Here is a 22,721-nt window from a genome sequence, read left to right as displayed (position 1 = left end):
TAGAGATTAAAATAAACAGCGAGGTGGGCACTCGCCAATTAATTAAATAAACGGGGTGGCACCCGTATTTAAGACGAAAGTGCAACGAAGCACTCTGGGGCACCAGAGGGGCAGGAGCGCTTCCCTCAGAGGGAAAACGACAGCGCTCTGCCCAGGCATGAAAAATAAAACGCTCACAGCGCTAGCAGGACACAAAGCGCTCCAATGCGCTAGGGACAGCATACAAGCGCTTCCAGGCGCTAGAAGCCACCAGTCAAGCGCTCCCAGCACCACTAGACAGGACAAAGGGCCTCCAGGCGCCTCAGGGGAACACAAGTCCAGCAAAAGTCCAAGCACAGCGCTAGAGGGGAATAAACAGCGCTCCCAAGCGCTATAAGGGACCAAAGTCCAGCAAAGCTCTTCAGAAGTCCAGGGGCTGGGCAGGGCCCAGGGGAGGCAAGCCTTCCCCCTGGGCCCAAGCAGCAGCACGCCCCTGGCAGATTCAAGCAGCAAACAAGAACATTTTCATGGGGTCACAGCCCCTCTTTTATACACCTTTTCCCTTTGTCTTTAGGTGCAGGGTGGGGGCAGAACCAGTCGCAGCTGGTCTGGGAGTACTGTTGATGGCCCAACCACCCATTCTATTCACTGGCAGGGCTTGGGTCATCAGTCACACCACAGGGGGGCGGAGCCAGCATTGTGTGGGGAAAACCCAGCCCATCCAGGACACAGGTACACTCCTCCCACACATCACTCATGCTAATCTCCCACTCACCACCGGGGCAGACCCACACAGACTTCCTGGAGCCTGGCATCCCAGCCAGCTCCAGCCAATCACACGCCAGCACCCTCACAGCACACGTACAGCCATGTCTAGAAATGGCGCTTCCCTTCTAGACACATACATGCTGCATACACCATCTCGCAGCATTCACTCCCCCGAGTTCACACATACCAAACTTGACCATGCACACCTCACGCATCAGGAACTACCAGGGACACAGACATTCCCCATGCATTCCTATGGGAGGGCAGGCCAATCTCACACACGCACTCAGGGAGAGCACGCACTTTACACTGCGCCACAGTGTCAAAGTGCGCAAAGGACAGAAATCACTATAATTTAAGGCAAAAAGTTCAGGGGTGAACCTGCCACAAGGCCCAAGTCCAACACATGTGCTATAGGGAGTGGAGTGGTGTGGCTCACTGGTTAGAGGCAGCAGACCCGGGAGCAGAAGTCGGCCCGGGACCAGGGTTCAATTCCCGACGCGGCAGGGTCCTGGACCAGGGTCAGTGGACTCGACAATTCTCGCCTCGGTGCCTACTCTAACCTGGGGTCCCACTTGGCAACTCTGGGCATTAGCTTGCCTAATCTCCACAACGGCCCCATCAACGTCGGGGATGCCTGGCTCCACCTTGGGGATTCCCAGTAGGGACCATCCCACAGGGAAAGCCAGGACGGGTTCCCCAGCGGTATACAGTGCCGGGATGCCCCTTTGCTGGGGCAGCTGTGCGCTTTACAAGTATACGACATTTAACATTTATTTAACATAGGTACATACCACAATTGGAAATGGACTCCTTGTCAGCCCCTGTACCATGCACTATAGGTGCTCAGGGCATAGGTGCCACCACGGCCTACCAGGGGCTGCAGTATATCTTTTGCCACCCCTGGCTGGTTCTTAAATTGACACAACTGGCTGATCACTCAGCTGGGGCAAGATGGTGTAATCACCCCTTGCTTAGATATAGTATACCTATATCTAAACCTATATCTGGACACATATAAACCTGTGAGTCACTCCTATGGAAGGCCTTATCAATTCTGGAGGCAGAGTGCGTGGTTTAATGTGAGATGGAGCTCTAGCATGAGCTGAGCCTGTCTGCAGCTGTCGGGAACAAATCCCTAAGCTGTTCCAGGATAATGCCATACCATATACTATTAAGTGCATTATAATCCTCGCGGTTATATAGCAACTTTGGTTTGGCTTTATCAAAACATGTCGTGTAAGGTGTCATACGATTTGGAACACTATCCCCTCGCCAGTTCTAGCGACGGGGATAGCATTCCACCCCTCTAGAGGGAGAAGACATGTTACTTTACTGAAATGCGGTTGATTTTTAAAAGAGCCTCAGATCCACAAAATGGATGCTTCTGCCACAGACACGGGTCTGACCCCCTGCAGCTGACCGAAACTCAGCCAAGGTGGCCTGGACAAAGGGTTTCCTGTCGCAGGGAGGTGTCCCACCTCCCCAGACAGGAGATAGTGGATTGTAGCAGGGAGGTTTGAAAGAAACCAGACACTGCATGGGGAGCACAAGGCTGCCCCTTGCATAATCCGGCCAAACCGGTTCTGGGGCACACCAGCCCCCGTCCCAGCGCGGCCTGGATCAAAGGAAAGGGGTGTGCCCACCCCCTTCCTGGGTCCCACCCATAGGAGGGGACCTAGCAGGTAATCCAGCCCCCTAGATTGGTATACGAATGGGAGCAGTGCCAATGCACTTCAGATTATCCTGATGAAACATAAGAAACGAAACTCTGGACCCTTCGACATCTTACTCAACGTAGAAGACTGAAGAATCTCCCTTGTGGTCAAGGAGTGACCACCCTGTGCAAACAGGCACCATCCAGCACCTCGACGTCTGCTTTGTTGCAGTTCCCGCCAGAACTCGAGCGACAGAGATTGACGAGATCAAGCTTGCCTGCCTTCTAACAGCCCGATCCACAGTCCCTGCAGAGCTGAGACCCGTAGAGGCGACCGGAAGAGTGGGGCACGCCATCTTGAAGAGACCACGAGATGCTGACCGTGCAGCCCACGAGTGACCCTTGAAGCTGTACACCGGGGTTTGAGAAGCCCCAACCCTGAGCCACTCTTGCACCGAAGTTCAGCCCTCCACACTCGACGAGTGCTGCGTGGGGCCCTTCTGCGTCTTTTGGCTCAACGTGTTGGCCCGGTCACTTGCCAGCTGGCTTGTGGCCCCTGTGCCAAAGAAAACCAAAATATGACTTGTGATTCTGGTTGCTCCAGATTTGCACCCACTCCCCTGAAAAGGAGTACCCACTCTGACCCTTCTGGTCCGAGTGAGAAGCAATCTTCCAGTTCCGCATGGATTGCGTTTGCCAAGTGTTGTTTGCTCCAATCTTGAAGCCGACAGCGCCGACGGCGAGAGCCTTTGTGGGACAGATCGTGACCCGCTCCTGGACCTCGCAGATGCCCCAGAGCCCATGTGACAGCGGAGAGAAGCTCCTCGACAACCACCTGATTGAGCCCGACATTGCCTGGTTCCATCCTGGTTCCATCCTGGTCACTGCTGAGTGACCCAGACTCTGTCCCCTCTGCTTTCAGGTACTTTACGACTCTGATCCACCCTTGGATCACACCAGACACTTCTCCTTCACTTCGCCTGCAGCATCTTCAGCTTCAAGCACCCAGAACCTTCACGACGAAACCCGACGCCACTTCGACCCTATGCACCCGCTTCCTGTGGGTGAGGTAACATTGCAACGCCGGTGTTCCCACACTGGTACACACCTCTAGGGTCTGTGTCTAAAGTTTTGTCCTTCTAGGTTCAGCGGAGAAGTATCCTAAAACTCTATTTGTGTAACTTTTACGCCCCATTGACTTGCATTGGTGCATGCGTGTGCTTTAAGCACTGCACCCGAATCCCGCGGGCTTTTCCTGACTTCAGCATTGCTTGTCCCGACTGCTCCCAGCAATTCCCTAGGCCCTAGGCCTAACCACTGTTCGATTGGTATCTCTTATACCACTTTCTTAGTATATGGTCTGAGTGGCCCCTCGCCCTCATCCATAATTGTGCAACTTTGTATGTTATACTCTGCTTTTGATTTAACGCTTGTGCCCCTTTATTCATAAAGAGTACTGGGGATTATTTGTAGAAATAAATACATATGTTTTTATAATATACTTGTGTGGTGTCCTTTCATTTGATATTACAGGACTGTGATTGGTAAAACAGCTCGCTTAACACGACCTCTTGAGTTAAGCCTTTAAGGCTGCTTAGTCTATGCTACCATTAAGATAGCTTGTCTACAAGGTTGACTTACAACCAGACACCATAAGGGATAGCTTGAACTGATACAAGGTGGTTCCAGAATTGGAAACATCATATATCAGGCCAACTTCTCACATTGGTGCGCAGCGGTGCGGATTTGAGCTTGCTGTTGTTTTACCATTGCAATCTTTTTATCAAATTGAAAGATCACATCAAGTACCTTAGGTACATATAAATCAAAAGCTTAGCATATTAAGTTCTACTGAACTTAGTAGTTGTAGATTAAAGGGAGTAGCACACCCTGACTACAACTCACTAGCAAGGTACAGTAGGAAAACACTTAGTGTAGGTAAGTGCACCACTTACACCTCACTAGCAGTCATGTCTGGCACAGGTGAAGCTCCAAGCTCTCTGCCTGTGACAGTTGACCTTACCCAGGCAACTTCCAGCTATGACAAACTTAGCCACAACGACTTGTGTGCCTTGTGCATACCAAGAGGGCTAAAAAGGGGCAGAGGTCCCACCATTCCTACCCTGATAGCCATTCTAGAACAGGATGACTTAGATAAGGCGAGGGCAGCTCCCTTAGAGTCAGGAGATGGAGTGAACCCCCCTGTAACTGATACCACTCCAGAGGAGGAAGAAGAAGAGGAGGTGGAGGAGGAGGATGACTCAGATGTAGAGGATCTTGAAGATCAGGATCAGAGGGGTAGCCAGGTTATAGTTGCCAGGCTTAACCAGGCCAACTTAAACCTACTGGGGAATGGAGAGGGCCAGCGCCTCCCCAGATCCCAAAATATAATTCTCCCAGGCAAGAGAAGAGTGAGATCTCCATCAGGGGACTCTCATATTTCTAGTGCCTCAAGAGAATCTCAGAGAGGGATGACTTCCTCTCAGAAGATAGAGCATAGAGCCAGGATGAGGGCTGTCAAACTCCAGATAGAGAGGGAGGAGGTAGCCCTGGCTCAAGCTAGACTTGCCTTGGCAAGAGAGCAGACATTGTGTGGCTTAGATGCCACTGGTGGCAGCATAATTCCTAGAGAGAAAGACGGGAGCTATGATAATAGAAACCTGACAAAAATTGTGCCCCCCTACAAGAAAGGGGATGACATCCACAAATGGATGACTGCTCTTGAGAGAGCCTGCATGGTACAGCAGGTTCCTCAGGATCAGTGGGCTGCAATTTTATGGTACTCCTTTTCTGAGAAAGGGAGGGATAGGCTCCTTACAGTTAGACCTGAGGATGCCAAAAACTACTCTGTCCTGAAGAGTGCTCTTATTGAAGGGGATTGGCCTAACCACTGAGCAATACAGGTTGTTGTTCAGAGACACCCAAAACGCACAGACTCAGGACTGGACTGATTTTGTCGATTGTGCCACTAAGGCTCTGGAGGGTTGGCTGCAGGGAAGTAAAGTCTCAGACTATACAGGATTGTACAATCTTATAATGAGAGAGCAGATCCTTAATAACTGTCAGAAGCAGCTGTTGCATCAATACCTTATTGACTCTGATCTGACCTCTCCCCAAGAATTGGGAAAGAAGGCAGACAAATGGGTCAGAACAAGGAATAAGCAGAAACCCCAGAACCAAGGTGGTGACCAGAAGAAAACAGACCAGAAGGGTGGGAATCAGAAAGATAAAGAAAAGGACCAGAAGTCTTCAGGCCCCCAAACTAGTAATAAGGAGGGTGGTTCCCAAAATGGCAACAAGAAAAAGAAGAATGATGGCCCAAAGAAACCTTGGTGTAATACCTGCAAATCAGTTTCACACTGGGGCAGTGAATGCACCAAGAAAAATCCAGTCCCCACCACTGCAGCTCCTAAAGCACCTGCACCCCCTAGTACAGTTAGCAGTGGTGGTACACAACCTAAGGGTATAGTGGGGTTAACCTTGGGTACTGAGATGGAATCTGGCCTAGTCAGAAGCCCTACTCAGGCAGTTCTCCTGTATGATGTGGACTTAGCTTTGTCCACTACATTGAGTCCCAGTAACCTGGGCAAATATAGGCAGACGCCTTTGATAAATGAGAAACTGGCTCAGTCCTACAGGGACACATGTGCCAGTGTCACTATGGTGACACCTGACTTTGTGGACCCTGGACAGATTGTACTAGGTGAAAGTTACCTAGTGACCAATGCAAGCAACTCCACTACTTCACATAGTGTGGCTGTTGTGAACTTCTCCTGGGGAGGGGTAGATGGCCTAAAGAAAGTTGTTGTGAGTGCAGACCTCCCAGTAGACTGTCTGTTAGGCAATGATCTTGAAAGCTCAGTTTGGTCAGAAGTGGAGTACAGGACTCATGCAGAAATGCTAGGGATTCCAGCACATGTCCTTGCAGTGACAAGGACTCAGGCTAAGAATTGCCTTCCTGAACCAGTGGTGGATCTTGGAACAATAGACCAACCACAACCCAAGAGAAGGAGCAAGAGGGTTAAGGCTTTGTCTTCCCCCTTGCCCCAGGTTGAGGATCAGATTTCACAGGAAACTGATTCTGCAGTCCAAGAGGAGACTGTCTCAGAGGAACTTGAGCCTGATCAGGTTGAGTTTCTGGGGACAGGGGGACCCTCAAGGGCAGACCTGGGGCAGGCCCAATTAGATTGCCCTTCACTTGAACCCCTCAAACAGCAAGCTGCTGCTGAGGCTGCAGGGAATGCTCAAGGTGCCCATAAAGTTTATTGGGATGAAGGACTCCTTTACTCAGAGGCTAGAGACCCCAAGCCTGGTACAACCAGGAGGTTGGTTATACCTTTGAAGTTTAGGGGTTTCCTTCTCACCTTGGCCCATGATATTCCCCTTGCAGGACACTTAGGCCAGAACAAGACTTGGGACAGGCTTGTTCCACACTTTCACTGGCCTCATATGTCAGAAAATGTCAAGGTGTTTTGTCGCTCCTGTGTCACTTGCCAAGCCAGTGGTAAGTCAGGTGGCACAACAAAGGCCCCCCTGATACCACTACCTGTGGTGGGGGTACCCTTTGAAAGAGTTGGAATAGATATTGTGGGTCCCATGGATCCTCAAACAGCATCTGGGCACGGATTTATACTGGTGGTAGTGGATCATGCCACCAGGTACCCAGAGGCAATTCCCCTGAGGACCACCACAGCACCTGTGGTGGCAAAAGCCCTCATTGCAGTTTTCTCAAGAGTGGGCTTTCCAAAGGAGGTACTTTCAGACAGAGGTACAAACTTCATGTCTGGATATTTAAAAGCAATGTGGAAGGAGTGTGGAGTAAACTACAAGTTTACCACACCCTATCACCCACAGTGCAATGGGCTTGTGGAGAGATTCAACAAGACCCTCAAGGGAATGATAAAAGGTTTACCAGAGAAGCTCAGGCGGAAATGGGACATCCTTTTACCCTGCTTGCTCTTTGCTTACAGAGAGGTCCCCCAGAAGGGGGTTGGCTACAGCCCTTTTGAACTTTTGTTTGGCCACCCTGTGAGGGGTCCACTATGTTTGGTGAAGGAAGGATGGGAGTTACCTCTCAAAAAGCCTAAGCTTGATGTTGTGGACTATGTACTTGGTCTCCGCTCCAGGATGGCTGAGTATATGGAGAGAGCATCCAAAAACCTGGAGGCCAGCCAAGAATTGCAGAAAGCTTGGCATGACCAAAAGGCTGTTCTGGTTGAGTTCCAGCCAGGGCAGAAGGTGTGGGTGTTGGAGCCAGTGGCCCCAGCAGCACTCCAGGACAAATGGACTGGACCCTACCCTATCATTGAGAAAAAGGGAGAAGTCACTTACTTGGTTGACTTTGGAACCCCTAGGAGCCCCCACAGGGTGCTCCATGTGAATCGTTTGAAAGCATTTGTGGACAGGGAGGACATGAGCTTGCTCATGGCCACAGATGGGGAACAGGAGGAAGAGAGTGACCCTCTCCCAGACCTGCTTTCCCAGAACCCTGATGATGGTTCAGTTGATGGAGTAGTCTTGGCAGGCAGCCTCACTGACCAGCAGCAGATGGACTGCAGACAAGTTTTGCAAGCCCACAGACACTTGTTTTCACTCACACCCAGTCAAACTAACTGGTGCACCCATGAGGTGGACACTGGTGACAGTCTGCCTGTGAAGAATAAGATCTACAGGCAACCTGACCATGTCAGGGATTGTATAAAGGCTGAGGTGCAAAAGATGTTGGAGCTTGGAGTGATTGAGCCATCAGAGAGCCCATGGGCTAGCCCAGTGGTCCTTGTGCCAAAACCTCATACCCAAGATGGAAAGAGAGAAATGAGATTTTGTGTGGACTACAGAGGTCTCAATGCTGTCACTAGGATAGATGCACATCCCATTCCAAGAGCAGATGAGCTCATTGATAAATTAGCTTCTGCTAAGTTTCTGAGCACATTTGATTTGACAGCTGGCTACTGGCAGATCAGACTAGCTGAAGAGTCAAAAGCCAAGACAGCATTCTCTACCCCTAGTGGACATTATCAGTTTGTGGTAATGCCCTTTGGTTTGAAGAATGCACCTGCCACTTTCCAAAGGTTGGTGAACCAAGTCCTTGCTGGGTTAGATGACTTTTGTGCAGCATATCTAGATGATATTGCTGTCTTTAGCTCCACCTGGGAGGATCACCTGATCCACCTGAAGAAAGTTCTGGAGGCCCTGCAAAAGGCAGGCCTGACTATCAAGGCTACCAAGTGCCAGATAGGGCAGAGCAAGGTTGTATACCTGGGCCACCTAGTAGGTGGAGGTCAGGTTCAACCACTGGAGAGCAAGATCCAGACCATACAGGACTGGGCTCCTCCAACTACCCAGACACAAGTCAGAGCCTTCTTGGGCCTGACTGGGTATTACAGAAAGTTTGTGAAAAACTATGGGTCCATTGTGACACCATTAAAAGACTTGACATCCAAGAAGATGCCAAAAAAGGTTCAGTGGACAGTTAGCTGTCAAAAGGCATTTGATGACCTGAAGAAGGCCATGTGCTCTGCACCTATCCTGAAGAGTCCTGACTACTCCAAACAGTTCATTGTACAGACAGATGCTTCTGAGTTGGGGGTGGGAGCTGTGCTTTCACAACTTAATCAAGATGGTCAAGACCAGCCCATTGCTTTTATTAGCAGAAGGCTGACCCCCAGGGAGAAACGTTGGTCAGCTATTGAGAGGGAGGCCTTTGCTGTGGTTTGGGCCCTGAAGAAGTTGAGGCCATACTTGTTTGGAACTCACTTCCTAGTTCAGACAGACCATAAGCCCCTCTTGTGGCTAAATCAGATGAAGGGTGAAAATCCCAAACTGCTCAGGTGGTCCATTTCCCTACAGGGGATGGACTTTACAGAGGAGCACCGCCCAGGGACTGACCATGGTAATGCAGATGGTCTCTCCAGGTACTTCCACTTAGAACATGAAGACTTATCTGGTCAAGGTTAGTTTAATGTCCCTGCGTTTGGGGTGGGGTTGTGTAGGAGAGTAGGGTCTGCTATCCTATGGTCACCCCAAATCTTTGCTTTTTGCTTCACTGGTTTTCGACTACTGAGGCTGTGGGCCTGCTAATCAGACCCCCAGCCTGCTGTTCTCTCTCTAAATTAGTAATGCATGTGCTATAGGTACATACCACAATTGGAAATGGACTCCTTGTCAGCTCCTGTACCATGCACTATAGGTGCTCAGGGCATAGGTGCCACCAAGGCCTACCAGGGGCTGCAGCATATCTTTTGCCACCCCTGGCTGGTTCTTAAATTGACACAACTGGCTGATCACTCAGCTGGGGCAAGATGGTGTAATCACCCCTTGCTTAGATATAGTATACCTATATCTAAACCTATATCTGGACACATATAAACCTGTGAGTCACTCCTATGGAAGGCCTTATCAATTCTGGAGGCAGAGTGCGTGGTTTAATGTGAGATGGAGCTCTAGCATGAGCTGAGCCTGTCTGCAGCTGTCGGGAACAAATCCCTAAGCTGTTCCAGGATAATGCCATACCATATACTATTAAGTGCATTATAATCCTCGCGGTTATATAGCAACTTTGGTTTGGCTTTATCAAAACATGTTGTGTAAGGTGTGATACGATTTGGAATACTATCCCCTCGCCAGTTCTGGCGATGGGGATAGCATTCCACCCCTCTAAAGGGAGAAGACATGTTACTTTACTGAAATGCGGTTGATTTTTAAAAGAGCCTCAGATCCACAAAATGGATGCTTCTGCCACAGACACGGGTCTGACCCCTGCAGCTGACCGAAACTCAGCCAAGGGGGCCTGGACAAAGGGTTTCCTGTCGCAGGGAGGTGTCCCACCTCCCCAGACAGGAGATAGTGGATTGTAGCAGGGAGGTTTGAAAGAAACCAGACACTGCATGGGGAGCACAAGGCTGCCCCTTGCATAATCCGGCCAAACCGGTTCTGGGGCACACCAGCCCCCATCCCACCGCGGCCTGGATCAAAGGAAAGGGGTGTACCCACCCCCTTCCTGGGTCCCACCCATAGGAGGGGACCTAGCATGTAATCCAGCCCCCTAGATTCGTATAAGAATGGGAGCAGTGCCAATGCACTTCAGATTATCCTGATGAAACATAAGAAACAAAACTCTGGACCCTTCGACATCCTACTCAACGTAGAAGACTGAAGAATCTTCCTTGTGGTCAAGGAGTGACCACCCTGTGCAAACAGGCACCATCCAGCACCTCGACATCTGCTTTGTTGCAGTTCCCGCTGGAACTCGAGCACCAGAGATCGACGAGACCAAGCTTACCTGCCTTCTAACAGCCCGATCCACAGTCCCTGCAGAGCTGAGATCCGTGGAGGCGACTGGAAGCGTGGGGCACACCATCTTGAAAAGACCACGAGACGCTGACCGTGCAGCCCACGAGTGACCCTCGAAGCTGTACACCGGGGTTTGAGAAGCCCCAACCCTGAGCCACTCTTGCACCGAAGTTCAGCCCTCCACACTCGACGAGTGCTGCGTGGGGCCCTTCTGCTTCTTTTGGCTCAACGCGTTGGCCCGGTCACTTGCCAGCTGGCTTGTGGACCCTGTGCCACTGAAAACCGAAATACGACTTATGATTCTGATTGCTCCAGATTTGCACCCACTCCCCTGAAAAGGAGTACCCACTCTGACCCTCCTGGTCCGAGTGAGAAGCAATCTTCCAGTTCCGCGTGGATTGCGTTTGCCAAGTGTTGTTTGCTCCAATCTTGAAGCCGACAGCGCCGACGGCGAGAGCCTTTGTGGGACAGATAGTGACCCGCTCCTGGATGATGCAGATGCCCCAGAGCCCACGTGACAGTGGAGAGGAGCTCCTCAACAACCACCTGATTGCGCCCGACATTGCCTGGTTCCATCCTGGGTCCACTATTTGTAAAGAAGGGGGACCCCTACTAATGATGCATTCACTACTTGTAGGGAAACATATAAGAACTAATTTACAAAACAATAAGTAGTGAGATATATTGTTAAGCCAATGAACCCAAGAAGAATACTACCTAACTACATAAACAATGTGACATGTAATGAAGAACTGATAAAGTCAACACTTGTTATTGTAGTATAAATTGATATTTTTGTTTTATTTCAATCTTTTTAAACATTTTTGTAGAACATATTTAGTTTATAAAAATATACATTTCTAAGTTAAAAGGTATGTGATAAACATATTTGTCGTCAGAGTGAAACAAATGAAAAAATGAAAATACAAAGTGAACAACAAAGATGACTCCGATGTTAAAAAGGGGGCTTGGATGGAATTAGCAAAGCGGTAGATGGAACTCTACGCGCGTTTCGGCATTAGCCTTCTTCAGGAGTCCGTCATTTGCAGTGAAACAATTAGACACAACACTAAAAAAAGCAATTGAAAAGACATGTCACTTGTCATAAATTACTCATAAGCTTATATGCTCATTCTATGCATAGTATATCATTCTTGGGTCTAGGTCTAGCTATTGATTATAACATATTTGATACTACATTGATTTAGACATATCAAAAAGCAGCTATATGGTCACATCATCAGTTTTAAAACACATCTATATTTTTCATGTTCGCCTAATTCATATGTGTATCTATAAACCATACATCAGTACATTATATTTTTGTCATTTATTATACTAAAACCAAGTGGTCTACTAATAATAAACCCACAAGGGTCAAGATTGAGAAAAAGAGAAGAAGTAAAGAGAAAATAGAATGTGAATGATATTTAGGAAAATTAAGTAAGTGAGGCATTGATGTATATGACAGGCCACTCTTATCTCTAGATAGATGTAGATTCATGTATAACACTACTAACAAAGGAGAGAGCTGAGGGGATGGATAATGCGTATTACATTGTCCTATGATCTACTTACATAGAAATTTGAAGGCACACTACTTTCCTGTTGATATACGATTTAGACAGCTCTTGTTGAAGATTAGCTTTTTCTTTACTAGTCTTAATTGAAACAGAGGGGAGAGCATTATTTTAGCATTCCTTCTGGCTATCTTATTGTAAGTATAGCAAAGACCGACATAGATGGTTGCATTATTATCAAAAAGATATTTATTATATACCTTCTTAGTATCTGATTAACTTTTAATATGTTTCTCGTTGAGACTTGCTAGTATCGCAGTATTGCTTAAAAAGATGCTGAACGCTCAAGCCAGTAACAAAATGATTATACCTTTATGAGAGGAGAAAAGAAAAGAAACCATGGGGGAAGGTGACATTAGTATCTATGAAAAAGAACTTATTAAAGGTAATAAAACATAAACCTATCGCAGTTACCTTATCTTATTATACTGTCTCTGCAGAAAACGGGGTGCACTAGTTAGAGACTGCTGCAGTCAGCTTTTATTAGCAGAAGGCTGACCCCCAGGGAGAAACGTTGGTCAGCTATTGAGAGGGAGGCCTTTGCTGTGGTTTGGGCCCTGAAGAAGTTGAGGCCATACTTGTTTGGAACTCACTTCCTAGTTCAGACAGACCATAAGCCCCTCTTGTGGCTAAATCAGATGAAGGGTGAAAATCCCAAACTGCTCAGGTGGTCCATTTCCCTACAGGGGATGGACTTTACAGTGGAGCACCGCCCAGGGACTGACCATGGTAATGCAGATGGTCTCTCCAGGTACTTCCACTTAGAACATGAAGACTTATCTGGTCAAGGTTAGTTTAATGTCCCTGCGTTTGGGGTGGGGTTGGGTAGGAGAGTAGGGTCTGCTATCCTATGGTCACCCCAAATTTTTGCTTTCTGCTTCACTGGTTTTCGACTACTGAGGCTGTGGGCCTGCTAATCAGACCCCCAGCCTGCTGTTCTCTCTCTAAATTAGTAATGCATGTGCTATAGGTACATACCACAATTGGAAATGGACTCCTTGTCAGCTCCTGTACCATGCACTATAGGTGCTCAGGGCATAGGTGCCACCAAGGCCTACCAGGGGCTGCAGCATATCTTTTGCCACCCCTGGCTGGTTCTTAAATAGACACAACTGGCTGATCACTCAGCTGGGGCAAGATGGTGTAATCACCCCTTGCTTAGATATAGTATACCTATATCTAAACCTATATCTGGACACATATAAACCTGTGAGTCACTCCTATGGAAGGCCTTATCAATTCTGGAGGCAGAGTGCGTGGTTTAATGTGAGATGGAGCTCTAGCATGAGCTGAGCCTGTCTGCAGCTGTCGGGAACAAATCCCTAAGCTGTTCCAGGATAATGCCATACCATATACTATTAAGTGCATTATAATCCTCGCGGTTATATAGCAACTTTGGTTTGGCTTTATCAAAACATGTCGTGTAAGGTGTGATACGATTTGGAATACTATCCCCTCGCCAGTTCTGGCGATGGGGATAGCATTCCACCCCTCTAAAGGGAGAAGACATGTTACTTTACTGAAATGCGGTTGATTTTTAAAAGAGCCTCAGATCCACAAAATGGATGCTTCTGCCACAGACACGGGTCTGACCCCTGCAGCTGACCAAAACTCAGCCAAGGGGGCCTGGACAAAGGGTTTCCTGTCGCAGGGAGGTATCCCACCTCCCCAGACAGGAGATAGTGGATTGTAGCAGGGAGGTTTAAAAGAAACCAGACACTGCATGGGGAGCACAAGGCTGCCCCTTGCATAATCCGGCCAAACCGGTTCTGGGGCACACCAGCCCCCATCCCAGCACGGCCTGGATCAAAGGAAAGGGGTGTACCCACCCCCTTCCTGGGTCCCACCCATAGGAGGGGACCTAGCAGGTAATCCAGCCCCTAGATTCGTATAAGAATGGGAGCAGTGCCAATGCACTTCAGATTATCCTGATGAAACATAAGAAACAAAACTCTGGACCCTTCGACATCCTACTCAACGTAGAAGACTGAAGAATCTTCCTTGTGGTCAAGGAGTGACCACCCTGTGCAAACAGGCACCATCCAGCACCTCGACATCTGCTTTGTTGCAGTTCCCGCCGGAACTCGAGCACCAGAGATCAACGAGATCAAGCTTGCCTGCCTTCTAACAGCCCGATCCACAGTCCCTGCAGAGCTGAGACCCGTGGAGGTGACCGGAAGCGTGGGGCACACCATCTTGAAAAGACCACGAGACGCTGACCGTGCAGCCCACGAGTGACCCTTGAAGCTGTACACCGGGGTTTGAGAAGCCCCAACCCTGAGCCACTCTTGCACCAAAGTTCAGCCCTCCACACTCGACGAGTGCTGCGTGGGGCCCTTCTGCTTCTTTTGGCTCAACGCGTTGGCCCGGTCACTTGCCAGCTGACTTGTGGACCCTGTGCCACTGAAAACCGAAATACGACTTGTGATTCTGGTTGCTCCAGATTTGCACCCACTCCCCTGAAAAGGAGTATCCACTCTGACCCTCCTGGTCCGAGTAAGAAGCAATCTTCCAGTTCCGCGTGGATTGCGTTTGCCAAGTGTTGTTTGCTCCAATCTTGACGCCGACAGCGCCGACGGTGAGAGCCTTTGTGGGACAGATAGTGACCCGCTCCTGGATGTCACAGATGCCCCAGAGCCCACGTGACAGCGGAGAGGAGCTCCTCAACAACCACCTGATTGCGCCTGACATTGCCTGGTTCCATCCTGGGTCCACCCTGGTCACTGCTGAGTGACCCAGACTCTGTCCCCTCTGCTTTCAGGTACTTTACGACTCTGATCCACCCTTGGATCACACCGGACACTTCTCCTTCACATCGCCTGCAGCATCTTCAGCTTCAAGCACCCAGAACCTTCACGACGAAACCCGACGCCACTTCGACCCTATGCACCCGCTTCCTGTGGGTGAGGTAACATTGCAACGCCGGTGTTCCCACACTGGTACACACCTCTAGGGTCTGTGTCTAACTTTTGTCCTTCTAGGTTCAGCGGAAGTATCCTAAAACTCTATTTGTGTAACTTTTACGCGCCATTGACTTGCATTGGTGCATGCGTGTGCTTTAAGCGCTGCACCCGAATCCCGCGGGCTTTTCCCGACTTCAGCATTGCTTGTCCCGACTGCTCCCAGCGATTCCCTAGGCCCTAGGCGTAACCACTGTTCGATTGGTATCTCTTATACCACTTTCTTAGTATATGGTCTGAGTGGCCCCTCGCCCTCATCCATAATTGTGCAACTTTGTATGTTATACTGTGCTTTTGATTTAACGCTGTGCCCCTTTATTCATAAAGAGTACTGGGGGTTATTTGTAGAAATAAATACATATATTTTTATAATATACTTGTGTGGTGTCCTTTCATTTGATATTACAGTACTGTGATTGGTAAAACAGCTCGCTTAACACGACCTCTTGAGTTAAGCCTTTAAGGCTGCTTAGTCTATGCTACCATTAAGATAGCTTGTCTACAAGGTTGACTTACAACCAGACACCATAAGGGATAGCTTGGACTGATACAAGGTGGTTCCAGAATTGGAAACATCATATATCAGGCCAACTTCTCACAAATAGTAACTAAATACTGGAGTGTGCTGAAGAAGGATCCGGACATTGACAACATGATTGACGATGCACCCATGATCTTGCATAGAAAAGCCCCATCCATTGGAGATACCCTAGTCAACAGTCACTTTGTCGACAAAAAAGAGGAAACATGGTTACAAAAAAGACAAAAAGGATTCACTAAATGCATGTCATGCAAAGCATGCAAAATTGGGAAAAATGTTAAATCTTTACTTGATCCAAAAGGACAACCATTTGAAATCAAACACAAGATCACCTGCGAATCACACTATGTTGTCTACTTTTTAGAATGTGATTGTGGAAAACGCTATATAGGGTCGACCATCTGTGCTCTCAAAAAACGGATGTTAGAACACATCAGAGCTATACAAAACAAAGACCAAACTTATGCTATAGCGAAACATATGATGACACACAGCAATAAAACATGGCAAAATATGAAATACGCAGGGATTGCAATGGTGCCAGAAAATGACAGGGGAGGAAATCGTCTACAAAAACCAAGACGCCTAGAGTCGAGGCTCATAATCAGATTTAAGACTAAGGTCCCGACTGGATTGAACGGGGACGAGGAACTGTATGTACATTTGTAAATATATAACTGTATACTTAATAACAGTAGTAAAAACTGTGGGTTATGTCCTGTTTCCCACAAACGCTTCCATTATTTTTACTTTTTCACCATTTTTCCATCATTTTTCGTAAATGAGATTTGTCAAAAACTGCATAAATATAAGTATGATGAAAGCCTCAAAAACAGGCATTTGACATGATAATTCTACGGGTAAAGAAAGCGATTCATGGATATGAATAGCATAGTAAGAATCACAAAATTGGGAGAATAAAATTCTTTGCAAACGCAATGTAGACTTGCAGGTGCTCCAAGTACATTGTGGATTAAATGTAGAAATACTTTGCGTTAATGTAACATAAAATTGAATACAACTGCTTATCGCAAAAGCTGCCATAATCTTGTATCATGAATATCAATATCGGGTTCCCACACAAACGCATAAGCCATATAACAAAACCTTATTTATAGCACTTAGCTACTAATAATGGAATTACAGGAGATAGTATATCTCTGTTTTATAATTCGGCATTGGGCACTCAGCCCGCAAAGAACGACAAGCCTTAGCAACAGGCGGTTAAAATCACTTGACAGAAATAATACCCAACTTGGCTTTGCGCTTGTAGAAAGAATCCGATAATGGTCTTAACCAAGCAGAGAGGAAAAAAAACTACCCCTCCCACAATGCCTCCTAACTGTCTGAGTGGAGATGAGGGTACAAATAACAGAAACTAAAGACGGACTTGTAACTACCGTGATCAAGAACAGTTTTGTTCGAAACGCGTAGGTGAAGGAAGATTTTTTGAGCTGGAATAAATCGCTTTGAAAACCACCCGAGAAGAGTGCAGCGTTTTTATTTTTGCTTTTGAATAAAACACGAGTCCAGTCCTTGGCTCATCACCAGCACCAGCTGAGAAGCCGCTCCTCCTTGAAACAAGGGACGTTTGCTGTGCAATATATATATATATAAATATATACGTCAGCGAAAAGCAAATAGCCTAGAATGTAATGTAATGAGTAGGCCAACACTATTTTAAAATGGAATCCAACAGTGCCAGAGGCATCTGAGAAAGCCACCGCCGAAACGCGTCATGCCAGGCTCTGAATAAACGGTTTCTCCAAGCCCCGCCGTGTCCCCTCGTCTCTTTAATGAAAGAAGACAATTTTTGGAATATATATATATATATATATATATATATATATATATATATATATATATATATATATATAAAAGCAATTAGCCTAGGATGTAATGAGTAGGCTATAATCTTTGATTCCCTTCTCATTGACGATAGAGTGTTTTGTATGTATATGATTCATAAAATACATTTCCTACTGGCAATTTCTAGCTATGTGCGGATTAAGCTTTCATAGGCCTCTGGAACCTGTAACTATTTCGGGTACATGTTATTAAAGTTTGAAAGCCATTTAGAAATCTGAGGATCTTTGATCAATCAATCAATCATATTTGTAGAGCGTGCTACTCACCCGCTAGGGTCTCAAGGTGCTGGGAGGAGGGGGAGCCGCTATTGCTTGAACAGCCAGGTCTTGAGTTGTTTCCTGAAGGAGAGATGGTGCTGGGTCAGCCGTAGGTGGGTGGGGAGGGAGTTCCATGTCTTGGCCGCCAGGTAGGAGAAGGATCTTCCTCCGGCGGTGGCTCTGCGAATTCGTGGGACGGTGGCGAGGGTGAGGCTGGCGGATCGAAGCTGGCGGGTGGGTGTGTAGAATGTGAGGCGGCTGTTGAGGTATTGGGGCCCATGTCGTTGAGAGCCTTGTGTGCATGGGTGAGGAGTCTGAACGTGATCCTCTTGCTGATGGGGAGCCAGTACAGGTCTCTCAGATGGGCAGAGATGTGGCTGTGATGGGGATGACCAGGATGAGTCGTGCAGAAGTGTTCTGTATGCGCTGGAGTCTTTTCTGGAGTTTGGCTGTGGTTCCAGCGTAGAGGGTGTTCCCGTTGTCCAGACGGCTGGTGATGAGGGCCTGGGTGACCGTCTTCCTGGTTTCGGGGGGGATCCACCGGAAGATCTTTCGGAGCATGCGCAGGGTGTTGAAACAGGATGATGAGAAGGTGTTGACTTGCTTGGTCATGGTGAGGGAGGAGTCCAGGGTGTAGCCCAGGTTGTGTGCATGGTCCGTGGGCTTGGGGGCGGTGCCCAGTGCAGGGGGCCACCAGGAGTCGTCCCAGGCAGAGGGGGATGGACCCAGGATGTGGACTTCCATCTTGTCTGAGTTCAGTTTCAGACGGCTGCGCTTCATCCATTCCGCGACGTCTTTCATTCCTTCCTGGAGCCTGGCTCTGGCGGTGGCGGGGTCGTTGGTGAGGGAGAGGATCAGCTGGGTGTCGTCAGCGTAGGAAATGATGTTTAGGTTGTGTTGGCGTGCGATGGCTGCGAGGTGGCTCATGTAGACGTTGAAGAGGGTGGGGCTGAGCGAGGATCCTTGAGGAACGCCGCAGATGACTTCGGTGGCCTCGGATCGGAAGGGGGGAGGCGGACTCTCTGGGTTCTTCCAGAGAGGAACGAGATGATCCACTCCTGGGCCGTCCCTTGGATTCCGGTGTTGCTGAGGCGCTGTATTAGTGTGCCGTGGCATACGGTGTCGAAGGCTGCCGAGAGGTCCAGGAGGATGAGGGCAGCTGTTTCCCTGTTGTCGAGCAGGGACCTGATGTCGTCGGTAGCTGCGATGAGGGCGGTCTCGGTGCTGTGGTTTGCTCGGAAACCGGACTGCGAGGGGTCGAGGGATCCGTTTGTCTCGAGGAAGGCGGAGAGTTGTTTGTTGACGGTCTTCTCGATGACTTTGGCAGGAATAGGGAGGAGCGAGATGGGGCGGAAATTCTTGAGGTCCGTCGGGTCCGCGGTGGGTTTCTTTAGGAGGGCGCTGAGCTCGGCATGTTTCCAGCTCTCCAGGAAGGTGGCGGATGCGAAGGAGCTGTTAATGATGTCCCGGAGTTGGGGTGCGATGATGGAGTCGGCTTTGTTAAAGATGTGGTGTGGACAGGGGTCGGTTGGGGAGCCGGAGTGGATGGTGTTCATCATGCGGGTTGTGTCTATGGTGCTGACCGAGGTCCAGGTCTTGCGGTGGAAGAACGAGGCGAGTGAGTCGCAGAGGTCTTGCGAGGGTGTGATGTTGTTGTTGCAGGCTCTGGGGTTGGAGGGCTCTTTAACGATGCTGAAGAGTTCCTTGCTGTTGTGGGTGTTGTTGTCTAGTCGTTCTCTGAATGTTGTCCTTTTGGTGGTTCGGATCAGCTGGTGGTGTTTGTGGATGGCGTTCTTGAGGACTTTCATGTTTTCTGTTGACTGGTCGTGGCGCCAGGCTTTCTCGAGGGTACGGCAGGATTTCTTGGAGTTTTTGAGGTCGATGGTGAACCATGAGGCTTTCTTGCTGCCGGGTCTGCTAGGAGGATTCTTCAGCGGTGCCAGGTCATTGGCGCAGTTAGTGAGCCACTGTGTGAGGTTGCGGGCTGCTTCGTTGGGGTCCGTCGTGTTGGTGGGAGGGTTCTGGCTAAGGGAGGTGGTGAGCTGGTCGGCGGTGATCTTGCTCCAGCTTCTTCGGGGAACCTGTTGCGGGTGGTGGTGGGTCGTGGTTCTCCTGAAGTTGAAATGGACGCAGCTGTGATCTGTCCAGTGTAGTCCGGTGGAGTGGCTGAAGGAGATGTGCTTGCTGGAGGAGAAGACGGGGTCAAGCGTGTGGCCGGCATAGTGGGTGGGGGTGTTCACCAGTTGCTTGAGTCCGAGGTTGGTGAGGTTGTCCAGCAGGGTGGTGGTGTTGTTGTCGTTGTTGTTTTCCAGGTGGAAGTTGAGGTCCCCTAGGAGGCTGTAGTCTGAGGAGGTGAGGGCGTGCGGGCTGATGAAGTCTGCGATGGCTTCGCTGAATTGTGTGCGTGATCTCGGGGGTCTGTAGATGAGAGTGCCTCTGAGGGTGGTCTTGGGGTCGGTGTTTATCTGGAAGTGAAGGTGCTCGGCGGCGGCGAGGGTGTCGTCGGAGTTGGTCGTGATGCGGATGGTGTTTCTGTGGACGATGGCGATGCCTCCTCCGGTTTGGTTGATGCGGTCCCTCCGGGTGATCTTGTAGTCATCCGGGATAGCTATGGCGATGTCGGCGGCTGAGGAGGCGTTCATCCAGGTTTCTGTGAGGAAGGCGACGTCTGGTGATGTTGTGTCGAGGAGGTTCCAGAGTTCGACAGCGTGCCTGTGGATGGAGCGTTTGTTGAGCAGGATGTATTTGAGGTGATTGTTGCTGGTGCCTGGCCTGGCGGGTGCGGTGCTGGTCCGGAGGCAGGTGAATTTGCAGGCTTGGCAGGTGAAGGGTCCGTAGGTGCGTTTTGGGGTGGCTCGGTGGCAGGTGGGGTTCCGGCCGGTGTTGAGTGTGTGGAGGGTGGCGGTGACGTAAGTCAGTCGGGTAGGCTGGTGACGTTGAGGGCCAGGGGTCCTGGCACTGGGCGTGGTCCAGGCGCGGACGGGCGCAGACGGGCTTGCCTCCAGCAGCGCGGCCGCTTCACGGCCTCCATATGAGGGCAGAGGGAGGGAGGAGCAGCTGGGAGGTGGGAGCGGGGTGACCAATGGGAGTGAAGGGTCGGGGCCACAGGGCTCAGCGGCGGGAGAAGAACCGGGGAAAAAATGGCGGGAAAAGACGGCGGGAGGGGGACGACAGAGCACAGGGGTACAGAAGGCAAAAACACAGGGGCTGAGAATGCAAAAAACAAAGTGGCACTGGATACCAAGCGCAGGGGTACAAAATGAAAGAGGGAGCGAGCAGTCAAGCAGCCAAAAGGGCAACAGAGGTTCAACCCATAGGGGGCTGCGTGGTGGATGGGGGGAGCAACCTGCCTGGTGACAGGGTCAGTGGTCGCTCTCTACCACCCCTTCGCGGCCTCCATATGAGGGCAGAGGGAGAGAGGAGCAGCTGGGAGGTGGGAGCGGGGTGGCCAATGGGAGTGAAGGGGGCGGGCCGCAGGGCTCAGCGCAGGGGAAGAACTGGGGAAAAAACGGCAGGAAAAGACGGCGGGAGGGGGACGACAGAGCACAGGGGTACAGAAGGCAAAAACACAGGAGCAGAGAATGCAAAAAACAAGGTGGCACTGGATGCCAAGCGCAGGGGTACAAAATGAAAGGGGGAGCCAATGGAGTTCCATCAGGATCGGATGGACGTAATCATATTTCTTCAAGCCCTGGAAGAGAGGTGCTGCAGCATATAGGGTACCCTTAAGGAGTTCCAGCTTGACATGTTTGTAGCATATTTGAATTTATTAGTACTACTTAGTTCTTACCCATTTCTACGACTTCTGTATGTGAATGTATACCTTGAGGATGTAAGTATTGTACTCATAGTATATGTTATGTCACCTGGTCATTACCTAATGTCTACTCTGTGACTCAACAAACTATTGTATACACAAATGTAATGCAATGTGATTTCCATCAAAACTGCAAACCTTAATAAAATCTGTGATAAAAAAAGGAGAGTTCCAGCTTGGAATACTAGAGGCAATGGAGCAGCGAATTACTGCCATACAGATGCAAGAGTACAAGAGCTTGAACAATAATTATTAAGTCTCTTTCTGGAAAACATTTTTCCATTCTTTTGAGGAGAGAGCTGGGAAAATGCTTTTTTTTTGGCAATGTGTTCCCTGAGGGGGATGTTGGTGTCCAAGGCGAATCCAAGTGGCTTGTTATTTGGTGAAAGTTCCGGTTTGAAGTCGTCAAGTTTAATGTCATTAAGACAGGTTTTTCCTATTTCTTTCTTGTTGCTTCATGTAGGCACTTTGACATCCAGGTCTGGTTGAGGTGCAGGTAGTGTTTGAGGTATTGGCTGTCTGGAGCAGAAGAGACTTCAGTTATAGTTGTGTACCTTCAGCCTTTTGGTGAATTTTACTGCTATTATATATGAATCCCTCTATCTGAAAACCTCTATATGGAGCATCTAAGGGCTCCATGTAGAGGTTGAAGATGTGAGGAGACACATGGGGTATGAAACCCTGAATGCTCTGCAGTGGACAGGGATCTTTTAGGGCTTGGAGGTCCCATTGTCAATGAACTGGTGTTGATTGGGAAGGCAGGAGGAGTACCAGTGAATTACAATATTCGTGAATCCCATTCAAGACCCTACAGTGTGGGTAAAGGTTGGTTGATTGACAGCAAGGCGAGGTGGCAACTGAATCAGACGCCTGCCACGCCAGAATACGGAGATCGTTCCGCCCGTTAACTCATCAACACTTGAAAACACACGGAACCATCCGGTGATAAACACAGGAAAATATAGTGCTACGAATGTAGCAGGGCATCGGAAGAGCCCCTT

The sequence above is a fragment of the Lissotriton helveticus genome, chromosome 7 (genome assembly GCF_964261635.1).
Source record: "Lissotriton helveticus chromosome 7, aLisHel1.1, whole genome shotgun sequence".
Classification (NCBI taxonomy): Eukaryota; Metazoa; Chordata; class Amphibia; order Caudata; family Salamandridae; genus Lissotriton; species Lissotriton helveticus.
Note: the sequence above shows the minus strand (reverse complement) of the source record.